Source organism: Rhipicephalus microplus, chromosome 3, assembly GCF_043290135.1.
Source record: "Rhipicephalus microplus isolate Deutch F79 chromosome 3, USDA_Rmic, whole genome shotgun sequence".
In the NCBI taxonomy this organism is placed as follows: Eukaryota; Metazoa; Arthropoda; class Arachnida; order Ixodida; family Ixodidae; genus Rhipicephalus; species Rhipicephalus microplus.
In genome coordinates, this window is record NC_134702.1 from 251,858,008 (window position 1) to 251,878,565 (window position 20,558).

Below are 20,558 nucleotides of genomic sequence, written 5' to 3' on the forward strand. Positions count from 1 at the left end.
CACAATGAAATTATATGTACGCGCTGTCTGACTGACGAGATGAACTCGCGCATTCAGTTGCTCAAAGCACGTATAAGCTATTTTTTTCACCTGCAATTCCGACCACTTTTTTATTGTGAAGCGAATAAAACAAAATTCAATTTCAACGCACTTGGTTTTTTCTTTGTTCTTGTACGCGCAATCTGACAACCCTGAAATGCTTGATGACAAGACATATGAATTTTCACATCAGAGGGATCACAACAGTTCAAAAATTTCTGCAAGCTCATAACAACGTGTGGAACCCATCACTACATCGATACTGGTTTCAACGACATATAAGTGATGATACTAAAATAGAACATCCTATGTTTATTTGCTCTATTTGGCAAAACAACCCGCTTACAGCAATGCCGCTGTGCCGCATTATCAATTATATCAAACACGTGTGACTGCTGTGTGTTCATGCCAAAAAAAAAGGGGGGGGGGTAATGCGCGTAGCGTGTAATCCTCGAAAAGAAAGAAGAGAACGAGAAATGTTTGCGGCCCAACACCCCTCTATTATTATGAGGGACTCCGTGTGGTAGTGGTCCTTAAAAATTTCACTATCTGCCACTTGAAGAGATAAAAAATAAAAATTATGTAAAATTAACGAAAACACGGAAATTCTGTTAAGAAGGCACGAATGTTCCGCTGAAGAAAGTTCACTTATTTCTGAGTAATTTGGTTGTATTTTTGGTAGATTGTCACCACGCGGCGGCAGCACGCGACCCTTGCCATCACATTCTCCGAGGCGCACGCAGGATGCAGGAGTTCAGACCCTTCTCTTCCCTTTTTGCACTTCTCCTTTCATCCCACTCTTTCCTTACATAAAAGCACTGATGTTTTAGCTCCAAGCCTGGAGCATTACTCGCTGCCAGTGCCATTCGTAGCGGGGTCATTCCACGCCAAACATACCAGCTATTTTGGCGACCATCTCAAATGGATTCGACAAAATATCCTGCTGATTTACTGCATTGAAAGGAGGGAATCACCAAAATATTTCGGGAAGAAAAAAATTGTGGTCACGTGAGTGCTTTCTGAATTTATCCAAATGTCGTATGGCTGTTCGGGAAAAAATTATCTTTTTCAAAGTGTCACTCCCTCGTTCTATACCAAATTTATTTTATATAATAGGTGATGGTGACTGTGCAAGGTGTTTTAAGGTAATCATTATTAGTGCAATGTTTTGGCCACATACACCTACAAGAATTTAGCCGAAAGGAATTATGTTCGCAGTTTTTTATTGCAATGTTGCTCTTTCATTAGATATTTGAGAAATTATTAATTACTCCATAGAAGGTCTTTTTGCAAAAAAATTACAATTGCACCCCTCAAGTCACAATACTTTAGAAGAAAAAATGACAAATTTCCCAAAATCATCAACTTCGTCCACATTGAGGCAAATTAGGACCACGTGATGATCTAATTAAAGATAACATTTATATCCAACTGAAAAGCAAGTAAGCAGTTGTTCTGATATTCCTAGTTTTATCATTGCAATTTTCGTTTCATGGAAGAAAGTAGGTTCTGAAGTTTTCAATTGGCGGCTATCTTCCCATTCAGTTATATGACAGCTTTCCTCTTGTTACCCGTGGCCCCGGCATTCCTCAAGACAGATAGGGCGTCTTCCCTCTGCCTGAGTATAAATCGACGACATGCCTCGCACACGGATGATGTTATCGCATGCGCCCTTCGTGCGACTGAGATGGGTCGGCTTGCTTCCCCTTTGCTTCAGCCGCGTTCGAAGTGCTCGCTCGCGTTCATTTACCCGCGGCTAGAACACACGATTTCCGAGTGGCTGCTATCGATTTGGACTTTATATGGTGCGTGATGGCGATGCTGATATCGCAAACACGTCAAGAAAATTCATATCACACTGAAAAGGTTAAAGAGGAGCTATGAAAAAACGAATGCTAGTTACATGCACCCAGGCTCTCTGTCAACACATCGTGTCCCCCCAAAATGTGGCCTGGTAGTGTTTGCGTAGAAAATAATTAACCAGAGCAGCCAACTTCTAGACTTTTCCACGAGAACCACTGATCAAGGACATAGTCTACATACCTACAATAACAGCACTACGTCCGTTGGCGTCCACAGCCATTTTCTCCTTCTTCCCACTAACTGAGAGGCACCCGTGAGTTTTACGAAGGTCTTTGCCGTGCCTCTGACGGATTGTTTATACGATGAAGTGTATTCGACTGCACGTGTATATGGGCCAGCGCGCATCACCGCTTGTGAGTTTTTGATGGACGGCCAGCGCTCTGCTCAGCACTATCAGTGCCTTGCTGTAATGCGACTTCCTTTTTACAAGGCCACAATTTCGGCCAAATAAAAAGTTTAATCTGAACGTCCAAAGTTCTCCCTTCGTCCGCGTCATGACATCGTGACAATACGGAAAGCTCCACCACAGCACGAGTGTAGTCAATGACGGCATTGTGGCGCGACAAAAAAGGCCGCCCACATCTTACCAAGGGGGAACTCGACTAAATGCGTCGCACAGTGGTCGGGGCATTGCATGAATGTTGCATAATCAGGTATGGTTTGGAAATGTTTTGTTGTAATGTCGTTGTCAATATTTATATTTATTGGATTAGGGAGAAAAGTTGTCGTTCAGGAGCGGTGGGACGCCGATGCGTGATCCATGCCTACGTATATGGTTGACCAGTGAACGGTTATGCAACTCGAGCAGTCAGTTTTCACTATACTCGGTGACAGCTTTCTGTGGCAGCGCAGCCAAGCCTACGAAATCCAAGCACGCCCATTTTTACTAGGCTTCCTGCATGTAGACCACGAACGCTAACTTTTGTATACTGCGTAGCCTGATAAAAATATAAAAAAGAAAGGATGTAATTATTATGTTCAAAATTATTCGCATTAGTATTAGGCAGCATCACCCATGTAGGTTTTTCGTTATTTTCAGTTTCTAGTTTTCTGGTTTTCTTGGGCCATTTCACGTTTTCCTTATTCAGGAAAACAACGATGGCGTCACTCGGTTGCGGCAAGTTCCTATCGAAGCGTGGAACTGGTGACCTGCCAGTTTTCAGCAACACCAGGTGCTTGAAAGAAAAATTTCGATTGGAAACTGTATGTAAAACCAATGACCTTTTCCCCAAATTGCGTTGCATACGTGGTTTGATGTTTCAGCCGCTGAATATTGTTCATACGATAACGCTGAAAATCGCGCAGCATAACACCACTTCTGTTGGCGTCTGCAGAGGGAGTCATTTCTTAAGCCTTGTCTGGGTAACGGACGCGCTCATGTGTATTACTCTGTTGACTGGGCAAAAACAGCGCTCTCGGCCGAGCAAAGATTGCGTTTTACTCCATTGAATTTACGAAGGTCAGGCGCCGGTCATGACTAATTCGTGCCAAGATTTCTGTTTCTCATCGTTGCAATCGCGTCTACTGAAAAATAACATGAGCATCTCGAGAAAGTTCTTGCGCCTCTAAAAGAAGGAAAACAATGATGCCGCCCAAGTATGCACTGAAATTGAGAAGGTGGTTTCTTGGCTTTGCGTTGTTTCAATCGCCCAGTACCTGCTTGGCCATATGTTTTTCATTTCTGCAATACATCTCAACGCTTCACAACATCTTCATGTTCTTTCCCTTAAAAAATTAACATTTGAATTATTTCCTCCCAAAAAATGTTAGATATATTGCATGGTCATGCGAAAAAGTACGTGTTGGATGCACTTGTGAAACCGAAACTGAATTCGCACGAAAATGGACTACTTGGCGCAGAAACACATGTGCAGAAGCTCCGCTCACGTAGCTTTGGCTGGGCTGCCACAAAAAGTTGTCGCCGAGAATAGCAAACGTGGCCTACGTCAGCCTTGCGAGGCGAAAGAGGGCAGGAGGGAGAAAGCAGTTGGCAAGATAGGCGAGGCACAAGCATGCGTAATGGGGTTGTGGGTATCACCGCCGACGCAGAACGTGCGACATCGAGCGACTAAAAAAATGGCAGCATGGCACGGGGTGAATGATGAAGAGTGGGGTGAAGCATCAGTCTGTCCTTTCGTTTTTCCTACCGTCCGTGTGTGTCCGTCTATGTGACTGTCCGTGCGTCTGTTCGTGCGTCCGCGCGTCCATTCGTGCGTCCGTCGCTGTGTTCGTCCATGCATCCGCCCCTGCGTCTGTCCATCTGCCCATCCGTCCGTGCAGCCATCCGTGCGTGCGTCCATGCATCTGTATGTGTGTCCGTTCGTCCATCTAGTAAACACTCACCACCATCTCCAATCTTTTCATGATATATTCCGCATATATTCCGCACCGCCATCCAGTGGACACTCCAAGACTAAACGAGAGGTGGCACACGCACTTTTTCTTACGGCTTGCGCTTCGTGTCTACCTCCCACCTTTAACCACTTCGAGTTCATGGTTTATACTAGTTCACTGTATTATAGTCTCTGCGGCCCGACGCTCGCTAAACCTTTCTAAAACCAAGGACGTTACGCCCAGCGAGTATAACATAGCAACCCTTTCTTGTCAGATAGTGCTCAATGTACATGCCAATGGTCGCTAATGGAAAATGAGAGACAGGAGAATTCAGCTTTTCCTTCATGTCTACTTCCCACCTTTAACCACCTCGAGTTCATGGCATATACTAGTTCACTGTATTCATGGCACTGCGGCTCAACGCTCGCTAAACCTATTCAAAACCAAGGAGCTTACGCCCAGCGAGTATAACGTAGCAACCCTTTCTTGTCAGGTAGCGCTCAATGTACATGCCAATGGTTGCTAATGGTGATTGTGAGAGGGGAGAATTCGGCTTTTAGCGAACGCGCACGCTGCGAATTTTTTATTGCTCAACAACGTACGGGAGAAGTCTCCCACCGGCACCACCTTGAAGGTCAAAACGTAAGACTGGTTACGCACTACGACTACGACTAGGGACGAACGGGTGCCACTTTAAGGAGCTTCGCCCCTAAAAATGCTGCGCATATACACATCCCATCCGAGTATCACGTCATGCGAACACGTGGCCAAGAAGGGCAAACTCTATTTGATACAAAACGTCTTCAATGACGACTATGGCCATATATGCTTCAATTGGTTGAATTAGTTGCTCGCTTGATGTACTGAGCGGCAACTCGGAAGGTGACGTGATGCCTTTCTTTTTAAAGGGACAAAGATTTTGACTCATCACAGTTGGGGCAACTCCGGTATCATCTAGCGAAATAGTACGCAAACCTTCGACAAACACTTCTGTAGCATTGATTGGGGGCATGATTGCCGTCTACAGTGGGTTTGGTCGATGACGAAGGAGTGACAAAGATCTGCGCCGTGGTGAGTTTGAACGACAGGAAGAAAACTGTCGGTACTCGGAGGTACGTCGGCGGTTTCAGTCTGCTGGTAACTGTCCACGGCCAAGTGACAGTCGGTCATGTTGTGGAGGAAGTTCTTGTTGCGCGTCTTATACGGGACCAGGTAAGAGTAGTCGGGGTATTTCGGCGTAGTGGAGGTCGCTGCAAAGCGCTGACGACAGAAGCGCGTGACATGGCGCGATACCCGCTCACGTAGGTAATGGGGCGGTTGTCAGCTGTGCGCAAGAGGTTTGCGCAGCACTGTTGTGTACTGGGCGTCTTTGAAATTCGCAAAGGTGGCGACATTGGCACAAGTAGTGGTCACGGCTGCAAGGGACCAGGAATCAGCGTGACAGCAGGTTTGTCCATCAGGCAGCCAATGCTGCTCACTTTATTCAGTCAGTCACATTTCATTTATAACACGCTCCGGGCAGCGCCCCCTTAGATGAACGAGCAATAACACCTTGAACACTCGTGCGACACTCCTTAAGCTTATGTTGCGTGGCGCATGAGTATATCGCCATGCGTTACATCCTCTTTTCTGAGGAAAACAAAGACACTGAAATTATTTACTCATGCGGAAAACATGATTGCTCGAAGTGATATGTACAACAAATGAAGAATAAATACACATAGGACCACGGAGAGTTTAAGCAAGTTCTGTTCATATCGTAACCGTTCTGCGGTCTTTTCTGTCTGAGTGACCTCCTGGGTGCAGACGTTGGGCCACTCGATATGCCCTTGGTAGTTAGGTCATTAGTCGGCGCTGTTTGCTCTACGTGCTGCTCAACCATCGAACTGCTTAGTTCTGTGTTGCTCCCGTTGGGAACGAAGTCAGCCTAGAAGGCTTCTCCCGTAAGTACTATCCTTGGTGATTACATGGTATGATCGAGGATGTGCTGACTGATTCAGAACCCGGGCTTTAGTGGCCCACGAGCCGATCTGGATGCACCTGTAGCGCCCTCGTTCGGGCGGCGCGCAAACCGGAGAGCGCGCGATGGCGAGAGAAGAAAATAAAAAAGGCGCTAGGCCGTGGCACGTGAAGCCACGGCTCGCGTTCCTGGCTGGCATCGGTTACCGTTCAGGCGTGTCTTTCTTTCGCTCCTGTGGCATAAGCCTACAAGTGGTGACCTCGGACGAAGACAATGACTGACTCGAATGCACCCTCAACCGAACAAGCCTCACGTCCGCAGGACGTCTCGGCCGTGCAACTGCGTCTCCCATCTTTCTGGCCACAGGACCCGCAAGTTTGGTTTCTTCAGGTCGAGGCGCAATTCTCCCTGTACCGCATCGCCTCGGAAACGACACGCTACTACCACGTAGCCTCCGTCCTTCCTCCTGACGTTGCCAGCGAGCTCTCCGACGTCCTCTCCAACCCCTCGGACACTACGCCATATCAGCACCTTAAAACCAAGGTGCTGGAACGATTCATGCCTTCGGAACGCGTCCGCCTACAGCAGCTCCTTGCAGAGGGGGACCTTGGCGACAGGCGCCCCTCCCAACTACTGCGCCGAATGCGACAGCTTCTTGGGAAACACGACGTCTCTGCCCACTCAGCGTTGCTTCGCGAGCTCTTCCTCCAACGCCTTTCTCAGCCAATCCGCCTCGTCCTCGCGGCGGCCGGTGACGTCAATCTCGACCGCCTGGCGGAGCTCGCCGATCAGGTTCATGAAGCGACCTCCCCATCTGTCAACGCTGTCTTACCACCAGCAGACACAGCGATTTCGCGCCTTGAGGCCCGCATCGACGAACTCGCCGCCTCCATTGCCGCACTCCGGAGCCCCCCGCAGGAGACTCGTTCGCCTCGTTCCGGTCGTCGAGCTCTTCCACGCACACGAGATGCTCGGAGTCCCAGCCCTCCACCCCTCTGCTGGTACCATCGGCGTTTCCGACACCGAGCCACGAAGTGTACACCCCCATGTTCGTGGCAGTGAAACGCCTGCCGGGATCACTGACAGTGGCGTGTGATCTCCCTTCTCGTCCCAGCCGCCTTTTCATGGTCACGGACCAGCTATCAGGCGCCAGGTTACTTATAGATACGGGCGCGGAAATTAGCGTTGTGCCCCCGACTAAGGCTGATCGTTCAAAGTCACAGGGGCAAGTGCTTCGTGCTGCCAACGCCTCGTCTATAGCAACGTATGGGCTCCGATCTCTCACCCTCGACTTCGGCCTTCGCTGCATTTTCCGGTGGGTTTTCGTCATCGCAGACGTGGTTCAACCGATCATCGGCTCGGACTTCCTCTCATACTTTGATTTGGACGTCAGCGTGCGGCGGCGCCGCCTCATAGATGGTAAGACTCGTCTCTCCATCTCGGGAGTCCTGTCCGACATCGCTCCAATGGCCATCCGCATGCTGATACCTTCCTCACCGTTCGAAAAAATCTTGGCGAGTTTCCCGGAGTTAACTAAACCGTGCAACCTCACTCAGCCGCCTAAACATACGGTGACACACCACATCGTCACCCGGGGTCCACCGGCAGCCGCTCGACCACGCCGCTTGTGCGGAGACCGCCTAGCTATTGCTAAACGGGAGTTTGACCACATGCTGCAGCTCGGCATTATCCGCCCGTCGTCAAGCGCTTGGGCTTCCCCGCTGCATTTGGTGCCAAAGCGTGATCCTGGTGACTGGCGTCCTTGTGGGGACTATCGAGCGTTGAACGCCAAGACTGTCCACGACAGCTATCCTCTACCTCACATCCAGGATTTTACATCGCGCCTCGACGGCTGCACAATTTTCAGCAAAGTGGACCTTGTTAAGGCGTACCACCAGATTCCTGTCGAGCCCGCCGACATACCTAAGACCGCCATCACGACGCCCTTTGGGTTGTTTGAATACGTGCGGATGCCTTTTGGACTCCGCAATTCGGCTCAAACTTTCCAGCGGTTCATTTCTGAGGTCACACGGGGTCTTCCTACTGTGTTTGCGTACCTTGACGATGTCCTCATCGCCAGCCGCACACCTGAAGATCATGAGCACCATCTACGCGCTCTGTTCCAACGTCTTCAGCAGTACGGCCTCGTTGTGAACGCCTCTAAGTGTACTTTCGGCGCATCTGAGCTCGAGTTCTTGGGCCATCACATATCATCCAAAGGAATACGCCCTCTCCGGTCCCACGTTAAAGCAATTCAGGATTATCCTCAGCCTACAACACTGCGCCAATTACGCCAATTCCTGGGGCTTGTGAATTTTTCCAGGCGCTTCATACCACACTGTGCCGAACTGCTACGACCACTCACCGACCTCCTTCGGTCGACCGCCGGCCCGTCCTCCGCCATTCCTTGGTCGTCAGAAGCCCAGGCCGTCTTTGCTGCTGCTAAGCAAGCGGTCGCTAACGCCGTGCTTCTCATTCATCCACGCAGCAACACCCCTACTCGGTTGATGGTGGACGCATCCAGCGTGGCCGTCGGAGCCGTCTTACAGCAGTGCATTAACTCCGAGTGGAGACCCTTGTCGTTTTACTCTCGGAAGCTACTTCCTGCTGAGACCCGCTACAGCGTCTTTGGCCGGGAACTACTAGCCATCTACGCTGCAATACAGCACTTTCGGCATTTCCTGGAAGGATGCTCGTTTTACGTGCTGACTGACCATAAGCCACTGGCGTATGTTTTCCGCACTAACTCATCCAAGTACGTGCCGCGTGAACTCCGCCATCTGGCTTATATATCGGAGTTCACGACTGACATCCGCCACGTGAAAGGAGCTGACAACACCGCCGCAGATGCCCTTTCTCGTATAGCCGCGGTTGACTCTCCACCGCCAACCATCGACTGGGCCTCATTCTCCTCGGCACAGCAGGATGATAGAGAGCTTGCCGCTTTTCGGGAGAACCCCCGTTCTCTCCGACTGCGCCTGGTGCCTCATCCATTATCATCTGAGCGCTTGTGGTGCGATGTCTCAGCTGACCTTCCCCACCCTTTCGTTCCCGCTTCATTACGACGCACCGTTTTCCACTCCTTACACGACATCTGTCACCCTGGCATTCGGGCTACTCAGCGTCTTCTCACCCAGCGCTATGTCTGGCCCGGAATCAACGCTGATGTGCGCGCTTAGACGCGCATGTGCCTGCCCTGCCAGATGACAAAGGTCTCCCGTCATACTAAGACGCCGCCCCAACCTTTCCTTTCACCCGGCCGTCGCTTCGACCATGTTCATCTAGACATTGTGGGCCCTCTACCAGTGTCTCAGGGGTACCGTTATATATTGACCATGGTCGATCGCTTCACACGCTGGCCGGAGGCTGTTCCAATTCAAGATATCACAGCCGAGACAGTTGCCCGCGTTTTCATTTCTACGTGGGTATCCCGTTTTGGCTGTCCTGGCACCGTGACAACAGACCGTGGACGTCAGTTTGAGTCCTCGCTGTTCACTTGCCTTAATCGCATCCTCGGAGCCAGACATTGCCGTACCACGGCTTATCATCCCTGCGCCAATGGCATGGTGGAACGCCTTCACCGACAACTGAAGACCGCCTTCACTACCCGCCTCAATAGAGCCACCTGGGTTGATGCCTTGCCACTGGTGCTCTTAGGTTTACGAGCTGTCATCCGGGCAGACCTGCAGTGCTCAACAGCAGAGCTGGTGTATGGCACTTCTCTACGGCTTCCGGGAGACTTCTTCACATCAACGAAGCTACCAGACCAGCCACAGCAATTCCTACAACGCCTCCTCGACTGCGTTCAAGACCTCCGGCCCACTCCACCCAGACCTTCCGAACACAAGACCATATTCGTCCACCCTGATCTGGCCACTGCAACACATGTTTTCGTGCGCCACGACGCGGTCAGACCACCTTTGACACCAGCCTACGACGGACCATTCCGCGTCCTTCACCGCACCCCCAAAACTGCCACTCTACTTCAGAACGGCCGTGAAGAGACAGTCAGTTTGGACCGACTCAAGCCGGCGTACCTGGAGACCGCCCTAGAAAGCCTCTCATCTATGACTGATCTTCTGTTGGAACACCACAAACGGCATGTCACATTCCGACTTCCAGTCTACACGGGGGGCCCTGTAGCGCCCTCGTTCGGGCGGCGCGCAAACCGGAGAGCGCGCGATGGCGAGAGAAGAAAATAAAGAAGGCGCTAGGCCGTGGCACGTGAAGCCACGGCTCGCGTTCCCGGCTGGCATCGGTTACCGTTCAGGCGTGTCTTTCTTTCGCTCCTGTGGCATAAGCCTACACACCCCACAGCACCTTCACAGAGTGGAGCGAGTTGGTGCGTGGCTGATCGAGCCTGACGATGTTTGACGACTCGACGGGAAGGGCCACACTGGTAGCCGTGTTTGTAGCTGACGACCCTAGAGGACCTCTGCAGGGGCTAATCCACATTCCAAGGAAAGGTCCTGTAGGGCAATAGAGCCAACCAGAAATCCTGTTTATCTTCGGTAGCTTTCTTCAGAAGTCTCTTCGCCACCTGCACCCCCTTTTCGGACAGTTCATTTGAGCGTGGAAACCCTGGACCCGAGGTTATGTGCCAAAATTCGTAAGTACGTGCAAATGAAGCAAATTCATGGCTCGAAAATTGAGGACCTTTATTCGATAGCACTTCCAGAGGTATTCCATAGCACGCAAAGATTGCACTAATCGCATTAGCGATGGTCCTCGCAGTTGTGTCGCGGAGACATTCAACCTCCGGGAAGTTTGACAACGCATCACAGACGCTCAAGTAGGACTTCCCGCCCAAGCAAAGAATGTCTATGCCTACGCGACAAAACGGCTGGTCAGGCACGGGTCGCATCATAAAAGGTTCCTTTGGCTGGCTGCATGTATATTTTTCGCATGTCGGGCATCTTTTGGAGAATGACTTGATTTCCCAGTTCATGCCCGACCAGAACACAAGCCCACGAGTCCTAGCTCTACATTTGGTGACTCCTAGGTGTACTTCGCGGATTCTCTGCAAAGTCTCGCGCTTCATGTTGGCCGGATTTACTACCTTGTGCCCCGCAAACAAGGCGCCTTTAATGCAAGAGAGCTCGGGTATAAAAGGCTTAAGCGGGCCCTGTAACGGTTGGCGCGTTGTCCGCTTTTGCAGCACTACCTTCGAACAGTCGTCTTTGGCAGTTTCCTCGGCAAGGCAATCCCATGTTTTGTCGCTGATAAATGAAGATACTGTACTTACGGCATCTACTTCTGCGCTATTCGTTGTGACGTCACCGCTGCTTTCATTGCTGGGTGCTCTCGACAGCATATCTGCAAGCATGAGCTGTTTCCCTGGATTGAAATGCAGGTCAATGCTATATCTGAGCAATCACATGAAAAAACGTTGCAGCTTGGGTGGCATGTCGTCGATGGGTTTGTTTGATATCGCAATCAGAGGGTGGTGGTCTGTTTCAATGATGACTGTTCGGCCAAACACAAATCAGTCAAAGATCTCGCATCCGTAAACAATGGCGAGGGCTTTTTCTTCTATCTGCAGATAGCGCATTTCCACCTCAAACAATGTTCTTTACCCGTATGATATAGGCTTCCATGCGCAGTTGTGATTTTATAACTCTGTGGCACCTAGGCCACTAGGGGAAGCGTCAAATAGAAGCTTTGCTTCACTTGCCGGATCGAGCACCGCCAAAAATGGTTGGCTACTCAAGCTGGGACATACCTGACGCCATTCTTTTGCGTGATTTAGAGTCATTTCGAGTACCGCATCTTTCTTAATTATGTTGCGCAGTAGCTTCGTCCTTTCAGCTAACGTGGGAATGAACTTGCCGAAGTAGTTCACCACCCCTAGCATTCGTTGTGCTGCTTGCTTGTCGCGTGGCTCTGGAATATCCTGCATTGCCTGAATAAGCGACGGATTCTGCCTGATGCCTTCTGATTGATTGATTGATTTGTGGGGTTTAACGTCCCAAAACCACCATATGATAATGAGAGACGCCGTAGTGGATGGCTCCGGAAATTTCGACCACCTGGGGTTCTTTAACGTGCGCCCAAATCTGAGCACACGGGCCTACAACATTTCCGCCTCCATTGGAAATGCAGCCGCCGCAGCCGGGATTTGATCCCACGACCTGCGGGTCAGCAGCCGAGTACTTTGGTCACTAGATCACCATGGCGGGGCGCCTGATGCCTTCTGCTGAAATTATTTTGCCTAGGAAGCTTATATGAGTTACGCCAAGTACGCATTTTGCTGAGTGGAACGTTAGCGCCACTTTTTCCGCAGCCTTCAACGGTTATCTCAGTCGTTCATCGTGCTTTTGCCTGGATGATCCCCAGATAAGTATGTCGTCGACATACACCTTTGTTCCAGCCACAGCCTCGAATATCTCGTTAAGGGCTTTTAGGGGCGAAGCTCCATAAAGCGGCTCCCGTTCGTGCCTCGCAGTAGCGCGTAACATGTCTTAAGCTTTGACCTGCAAGGTGGTACCGGTGGGAGACTTCTCCTGTGCGTTCTTGAACACTTAAAAATTCGCAGCCTGCGCGTTAACTAAAAGCCGAATTCTGTTTCTCATTCCCCATCGGCAGCCATTGGCAAGTACATTGAGCACTATCTGACAAGGAAGGGTTGCTACGTTTTACTCGCTGGGCGTAACCTCCTTAGTTTTAGAGAGATTTAGCGAGGATTGGGCAGCAGTGCCATGAATACAGTGAACTAGTATATACCATGAACACGAGGGGGGTTAAAGGTGGGAAGTAGAGAGGAAGCGCAAGCCGTAAGAAAGTGTGCGTGTGCCACCTCTCGTCTAGTCTTTGGAGTGTCCGCTGGATGGCGGTGCTTCTATATGCGGGATATATGATGAAAAGATGCGAGGTGTTGGAACTTGCAGTGTTGACTAGATGGACGAACGGACACGCAGACAGATGCATGAACGGACGCACAGATGGCTGCAAGGACGGATGGACGCATGAATGGATGCAGGGGCGGATGCATGGACGAACGCAGGAATGGACGCACGGATGGACGCACGGACGCACGAACAGACACACCCACGAATGGGCGGATGGACGCATGTACGGTCACACAGACGGACGCATGGAATGACGGAAGCAAGAACGAATGGACGGAGAAGGGTTTAGCGAGCGTTCGCTCGCAGTGCGATGAATACAGTGAACTAGTATATACCATGAACTCTTCGTGGTTAAAGGTGGGAAGTAGGCACGAAGCGCAAGACGTAAGGAAGTGTGCGTGTGCCACCTCTAGTTTAGTCCTTGGAATGTCCGCTGGATGGCGGTGCTTCTATACGCGGAATATATGATGAAAAAATTCGAGATGATGCTACTTAGAACGGACACACAGATGCATGAACGGACGCACAGATGGCTGCACAGATGGATGAATGCATAGACGGACGCAGGTGCGGATGCATGGACGAACGCAGGGATGGACGCACGGATGGACGTGCGGACACACAAACAGACGCACGCACGGACGGGCGGATGGACGCATGGACGGACCGATGCTTCGCCCCATTCTTCATCATTCACCCCGTGGATATGGTGCCATTTTTTTAGAGGCTTCAGAGGCTGCTGATATTCCAAACGCTAATCGCGAAATACGGTATCTACCGAAAGGCGTCGCTACCGTGCAGATTCTAGACGTTTCGCCATGTAGTGGGATTTGGTAGAATCCAGAGTTGGTGTCTAGTCGTGTGAACACACTTACCTCCCGGGAGATCTGACTCGATGTCTTCATCCTTGGCATTTCGAAGTGTTCACGCTTTACAGCTTCATGAATTTTACGCGGGTCCATGCCCACGCGCATTTTTTTGTCCTTCTTGCGCACTATGACAAGTGGACTCAGCGATTCTGTTGGCTGCGTGACTTTCAATTAGGCCTTCCTTCTCCATGCGATCCAACTCCTTCTGAAGCGGCTCTCTGAAGACCAGCGGTACTCGATTTGCTGTTTCGATGACTGGGACTGCTCCTTGGCGCAGGATCATGCGGTAGTGGCGTTGGAGACAACCCGTGACAAAAAAAAAAAAAAGATGGCAAAACTGCTTCATAACTTGTTCGTAACTGCTTTGTGAAACGTTGCCTACCAATCGCGCGACTACTCCAAGCGTCTCGCAGGCCTGCAGAACGAGAATTGCTTGAGCTCCTTTGCGGACTATGAAGAAGTCCTGAATGGAAGTACGATCACGCATGGTCACTTCTTGCCTCACGATACTCGAATGTTTGATCTCGTTTCCATCGTAAAAGCGTAAGGCGGCACTGCTGGGCTTTAACTGTGGTTTGGGGTTCATTTTTGCGTACAACGCCGCCGGCAGCAAATTAGCCTAGGAGCCCGTATCCACTTCGAAAGTAATAAGCCTTCTTCCAACTACTTTTGCCATGACGATCCAGTCTGATTGCTCCTACTGCCAATCGTGGGAACTTCAAAAGCGTCTTCGTTGCCCTGAAGCTCATTTGCTTGCGGCATTGTTTTGCTGCACAAGGCAAAGTGGTGTCTCCTATGGCACGCGCGGCATGTTTGACCGTACGCTGGGCATTTGCGTGGTGCGTGCGCCCGACCACACTTTCGGCATATACAAATTTTGTGTTGCTTAGCTCGCGAACCGCCACGCGTCTTTTGCACGGCGTCTACTTATTTTTCCTCTCGTGTCTAGAATTCTTGGTTTGCTGCAGGTATCTCAGTTGCCTTAGATACTTCTGCATTTTGCAATGTTAACTTGGTAGAATCCAGAATTGGTGTATAGTCGTGCGAGCACTGTAGCTCCCGCGAGCTCTGAGTCGATGTCTTCTCTCCTTGACTTTTTGAAGTATTTAGCGTCACTTGTACCAAAAACGATTTGGTCTCTTATCATGGACTATACTTGCTGTCGAAAGTTGCATGTTCCTGCCTTCGTCTTCAGGTATCGTAAGAAATGTTCAAAACGCTCACCTGGCTTTTGCTTTCGTGTGCAGAACAGATAACGCTGATGTATCTAATTGACTTGTGAAGCGCAGTTGTCGTCGAACTTCTTGGTTATACGTCACAGTCATCCTTGGCCTGGTCTTCAGTGAAGCTAAATGTGTTGTACACCTCGTTGGCTCCTTCTCCAGTGATGCTCAACAGCAACGCAGTCTTAGCCAGTGCCTCTCGTTTCTTCTCAGGTTCTGTGGCTGTCAAAAATGACCACAGTTTCCCGAGTGGAAACACTGGTTAGCATGCGGAGCATATATGTTCAGCTGCGATAAATGTGGTTCGTAATTTGCGACATGCGTGTGTGTTATGAGTGAACAGGAGTGAACACGAGTGAGCACGAGTGAACACGCACGCACGTATGCTGTGAAAGACGATGTTTATTGGTGAGACGCTTTGGGTATTTTGAGCAAGATGGCTTTATGGTCCGTAATGTGAAGGGTGAGTGGGTCTGGCTGCAGTGGTCAAAGGTCGAAATTTTCAAAGACGTGGTCTATGCACGTCCCGCGAACCATGGTCGGATGATGTTTGCCGTCGTGCGTTGCTCGTTTGAGCGAGTGCTGCGACTCCATGTAGTCAACCACCCAATCGTCCTTGATGAAGTCGACGTTGAAGTCGCCAACTATCACGAAGGGTCGTCGTTGCGGTCATTGTTTCAGGTATTCTTCCACGGCTTCGTCGACGTACTTCTCCACGGCGGCACGCGATATGTTGGGCGCGAGGTACATCGTCATGACATCCACTCCGCAGACGCTAGCCACAGAGTGCTCGCTGTTAGCGCGTCGTTGAGCACCGGGTCGCAGTTGGAGGTCTTCTACCTTCTACGCAGTCGACGTCGTCACGCTTGACGTAAATTCCCACGCCGCCCGCAGGTCGTTGGAACCCATGCGTGCACGTGGCTGGAGCGTATCCCGAGGTATATGGTGGGAAAGGCGTACTCTTCGGCGTACTCGTCAAAGAAGAGCGAGATGGGAACCTTGTTCTCGCCCGGAGCAACGTGCAAGCTGTAGGTGTCGTCCACGAGCCTGCGAGCGTCTTCGTCGCTCTTCTCCGCTTGACGCTGACGTCTCGCAGCTGCTTCACGTTCTCGGAGCTGGGGATCTTCCGCTCGACGCCGACGTTTCCGTTCCGCATTGAGAGCTCTTCTCAGCGCGGCCTCTTCCACGGACGAAGTGTCTTCGGAATTGCTTGTGGTTCCGCCAACACAATGGCTGACGCTATAGCAAGGGACGTCAGTATGTGTGTTTGCGGATTCGTTAGCATACATTTTTACCAGCGACATCGGACGTGAAAAGATCGCACAAACCAACCGACGAAGGGCGGCACGCCCCAACACTCGGTTGGGGCGCGCCCCAACCAAGTGTTGGGGCGTGCCCCCAAATGCACACTAACCCCCAAATGCAGCGATGTTACTTGACTCGTACTTGATTCGTTCTTGACTCCAGACAGTCTTGCCGGTCGTCATAAATCGTTCTCCAACTTGCGAGCAACTTGAAGGCGACTTGGCTCGGTCCGAGTCAGGAGAAGTCAGGAGAAGTCAGCTGCGGGGCTGGCTTGAAAGCGACCTCATGCGTTATTCCAACATGGCCACCTCTCGAATGGACGTCACGCGGAGGGTGGCCGCTTTTGAGTTTGCTTGCCTCGCCATAAGCGTAGCATTTTCTGAGGCGCACTGCCTGCCGAAGATTCTTGGACCCGCTTTACGTGACCGAGGAAATCCGATAGAGTTGTACGACGAGCAACAATGCCACGCTCGGTACAGATTTACGAAGAACGCCGTGCGGCAGCTGCTTGCTATGTTGCCGCTCAGTGAAAGTGGGGACAACCGAAGGCAGTCTGTGCCTCCATTGTTACAGCTACCGATGACTCTCGAGTTTTGCGGCGCTGGCACATTCCAAACAGTCACCAGGAATCTCGTGCGCATTCCGTAGTCGACAGTGTACCGTGCAGTCGGAAAAGCTACGGTACTCATCGCGAAGCACCTGTGCGCGATGCAGGTGCGCTTTACGCAGGCGGCAGCACTTTCTATATTTATGCGAGACTTTTAAGAAGTGGCTGAAATCCTTGGCGTTACAAGTGGTGTCGACTACACAGACGTGCGTATTAATAGTCCCGGTGGTGACGACGCCACAGTGTTAGGTAACAGCGAAAGCTATTTCTGTTTTTCTAAAACACGACAACATTGTCCGTCTATTTCGCTACAAAACTGACTCGGCTATGTGCCTGTGTACCTCATCTATCCTTTCGTCTCGTCTAGGGCGCTGTTTATCGCTTAGAAAGCCATTGCTTGCAGCACAACGCTATGTAAAATTCCACACACAAAAAATAGGTGTCCCTATCACGGTTTTTTTGATCCCCTTCACCATCATGCAGCGAGACATTGCTGCACCCCGCGTGACAAAATTCTGCTGAGGGCAATGTTGTGACCCCTGCTTTTTTTCTTGTTTACCAGCTCAACAAAAGGATACGAATCACATTTGTTCCCAGAATTTCTTTTTTTCGTATATAACTGCAACCTAGCCCGCTGTAAGCATGTCCACAGGCGAACAGAAAGGCAAATACAGTGAAAATCACGTTACCTCGTGAGCAAGTTCGGCACAAATACACGCCTTGGCGTTCGAAAAAAAAGATAACGACAAAAAAACCCAACGCATTGCTTGTTTCGCCCCCAAACAAGGAAGCGTTGAGAAACGCACTGCATTTGGGTGGCCACTAGAACCGGCGGAAAACAAAGGCTTTACAGAAGCAACACTGCGCATCGCTGTGGCGGCAGGCACCACGGGCCGCTCGTTAGCCACAAAACGGCAAAAATATGTTTGTGGCCCTTCCTTTTTATAGTTATTTTAAAACGAACGGTCTTTTTTTTGCTGTAACACGTGCATTGCGCGAACAACTTCGTTATTAACATCGTTAGCAGGCTAGCAGTGTGTTTCTGCTTTGAAGCTCATTCTTGACTTGGCCAAGCAAGACAGACAGAGCATCTATGAAACACGAAGGCTGACTTGGGCGTTTTGAGGTCCGCTGCTTGCTTCACGCCGACTTTCTCAAGTCAAGTCGAAGGCGCGAGCCTAAAGGTTGCGCGGCGCGCGGAGGGGAGAAGCGAGCGCAGCGCGCGCTGTGTTGAGAGGAGGTAGGGATGCACAGATGGCTGGCGGAAGAGGAGGGCAGGCTGCGGACAGTGACGGCGCATGACTAGTCCCTAGTATAACAAGCTCCGCACGTAAAAAAGGTAGAAACGTTCCTTGAAAAGGTCCCAGTGCTTGCCTATATTGCCGTCGAACCGCAGCGGCTCTGGAGGTTTCACGAGTTCCATGGTGGCGTTCGTCGGATGGGTAGCTGGAAGCGTCGCTTAGATGCTACAGACACCGTATATGGAACCAGGAATCAGCGTGACAGCAGGTTCGTCCATCAGGCACCAGTGCTGCTCACTTTATTCACTCAGTCACATTTATAACATTCTCCGGGCAACGCCCCCTTAGATGAACGAGCGAGAACACGTAGAACACTAGTGCGACGCCCCTTAGGCTTATAATGCGTGGCGCACGAGTATGGCGCGATGTGTTACAAAGGCGGGCTTTGAGCATCAGCCGCGTAAGATAGAGGCGCAGCGACAGCGGTTGCCTGAGAGGCGGACGGCAGTGTCTCGAATACTTGGTCTTGTATCACCTGTTTGGTGGCGGGTGCGAGACATCCTGTTGGTAAATACGACAGGCGTGAAAGCTGTCGAACGACTTCACCTCGAACAAGTGGCTTGATTTCTGACATTATCGTTGGTTTTTGCTCACCAACGAGGGCCAACGCCATGAGAGGTTCACCTTAGCTGCTGGCTGCCGTGTCGAGACCCGTTGTTTGCGCAGGTACATGAAGCTATGACACAGAGTGGCTAGCTGACACGGTTTGTGGGTCCTTGGTCAGCAGCTCTCGGAAGGCGTCATCGTTTATGCCCTTCAACAAATATTTATTCTTTTATGACTGAGCCATCGAAATGTTAGGCTACTTTTGAAGTCGAGCGCGTCCTAATAGTAGCTCGTGAAGCCTTCTCCCTGCAGCTGAGCACGCCTCCATAGCCACTGTTCAGCACGGAGCTTACGTACCTCGGGCCGGCTGAAGACATCCACAATTCTTTGCTTAAAGGCACTCCAAGCGACGAATTTAGACTGGTGGTTGCTGAACCAGAGGCTCACGACTTTTTAAAGTAGAAGGTAGCATATCGAAGCTTCAAAGGATCATCCCACTTTTCGCTCGCGCCAACCTTTTCAACGGTCGACAGCCTATCTTCCACTTGTCCATCTGTGTCGTTAAAGAATGGTGGGTCATGCACGCGTAACGCGGTGGGCACAATGGCCATCGGAGGCTGAGTCTGAGCCGTGCCTTCTGGCTGGGTGTTCGTGTCAGTGATTTCTGGAGGAGCAGGCAGTCTTATGTTGCGGAGTTACAGGTTGAATACCGCGCGCTTCCACGACTCTGTAATCGGCTTTATTGGTACAGCACTTGAGCAGGAGGCTTACGGACGCTGAGAGTGGTTCGCGACAATTGGCACACGATTGACAGCGTCAATCACAACAGCTCGCACTCGGCTCTTCAGACTAAGTTTGGGGCTCACTACGGCCTAACGCTCTTCTTCTTCTTTACAATATGTTTACTTCCGACAATCAACAGCTTTTCTTCCTCAGGCAGGCTTTGAGAGTGACAGCACCCGTTTTCTTGCAGTTAACTCAATGATGTAGCCTGTACTAGATTACCCATGCATAATTTGATATTCTTTCACAAAAAAAAACATTGCTAAAGTACAAGGCATTCAAAGGCGGGTGGTTCGATGTACTATATACAACAGCTTTGGACGCACTTCGATTACAGCCTTCATAAAAGAGCTAATCTACCAACCTTCACACAACGAAATCGTGTTCTCAGACTGAAATTTTGTTTAAACAAATAATGAACACTACGGCGTACATATTGTTGAGATAATCTTGTTTTCAAAGGGTTATGCTACAAGAAATGGCATGCACTAGCAATCATCCCCTTCACTATTCGCAGCAACTGCTTTTGGTACTCATTTTTTCTCAGGGTTATATGCTAATGAAATGAACCTTCCAGCATTGTGGTGTTGCAGCTATCACTGAATCAGTTGAGGTCAAATGTTGTGTAACTTGCCTATTTTCATTTTCATGTGGTTAGCCATGGTACTTCATGTATTGTTTCAATCATACTTGAACCGTACTTCACCTTATATCTGCATCGTCTTTGTACCAGGAGTAGTGTTTTCTTCTTTTAATTTTCGAATATTTTTGTTTGTCCTACTAGCCGTATTGTATATTTCATCCCTTCTTGCAAAAATCTTTTAATGGTGTTGCAGTATATGTAAATGCATCAGAAAAAAAATCATCCTTATGAAATAGT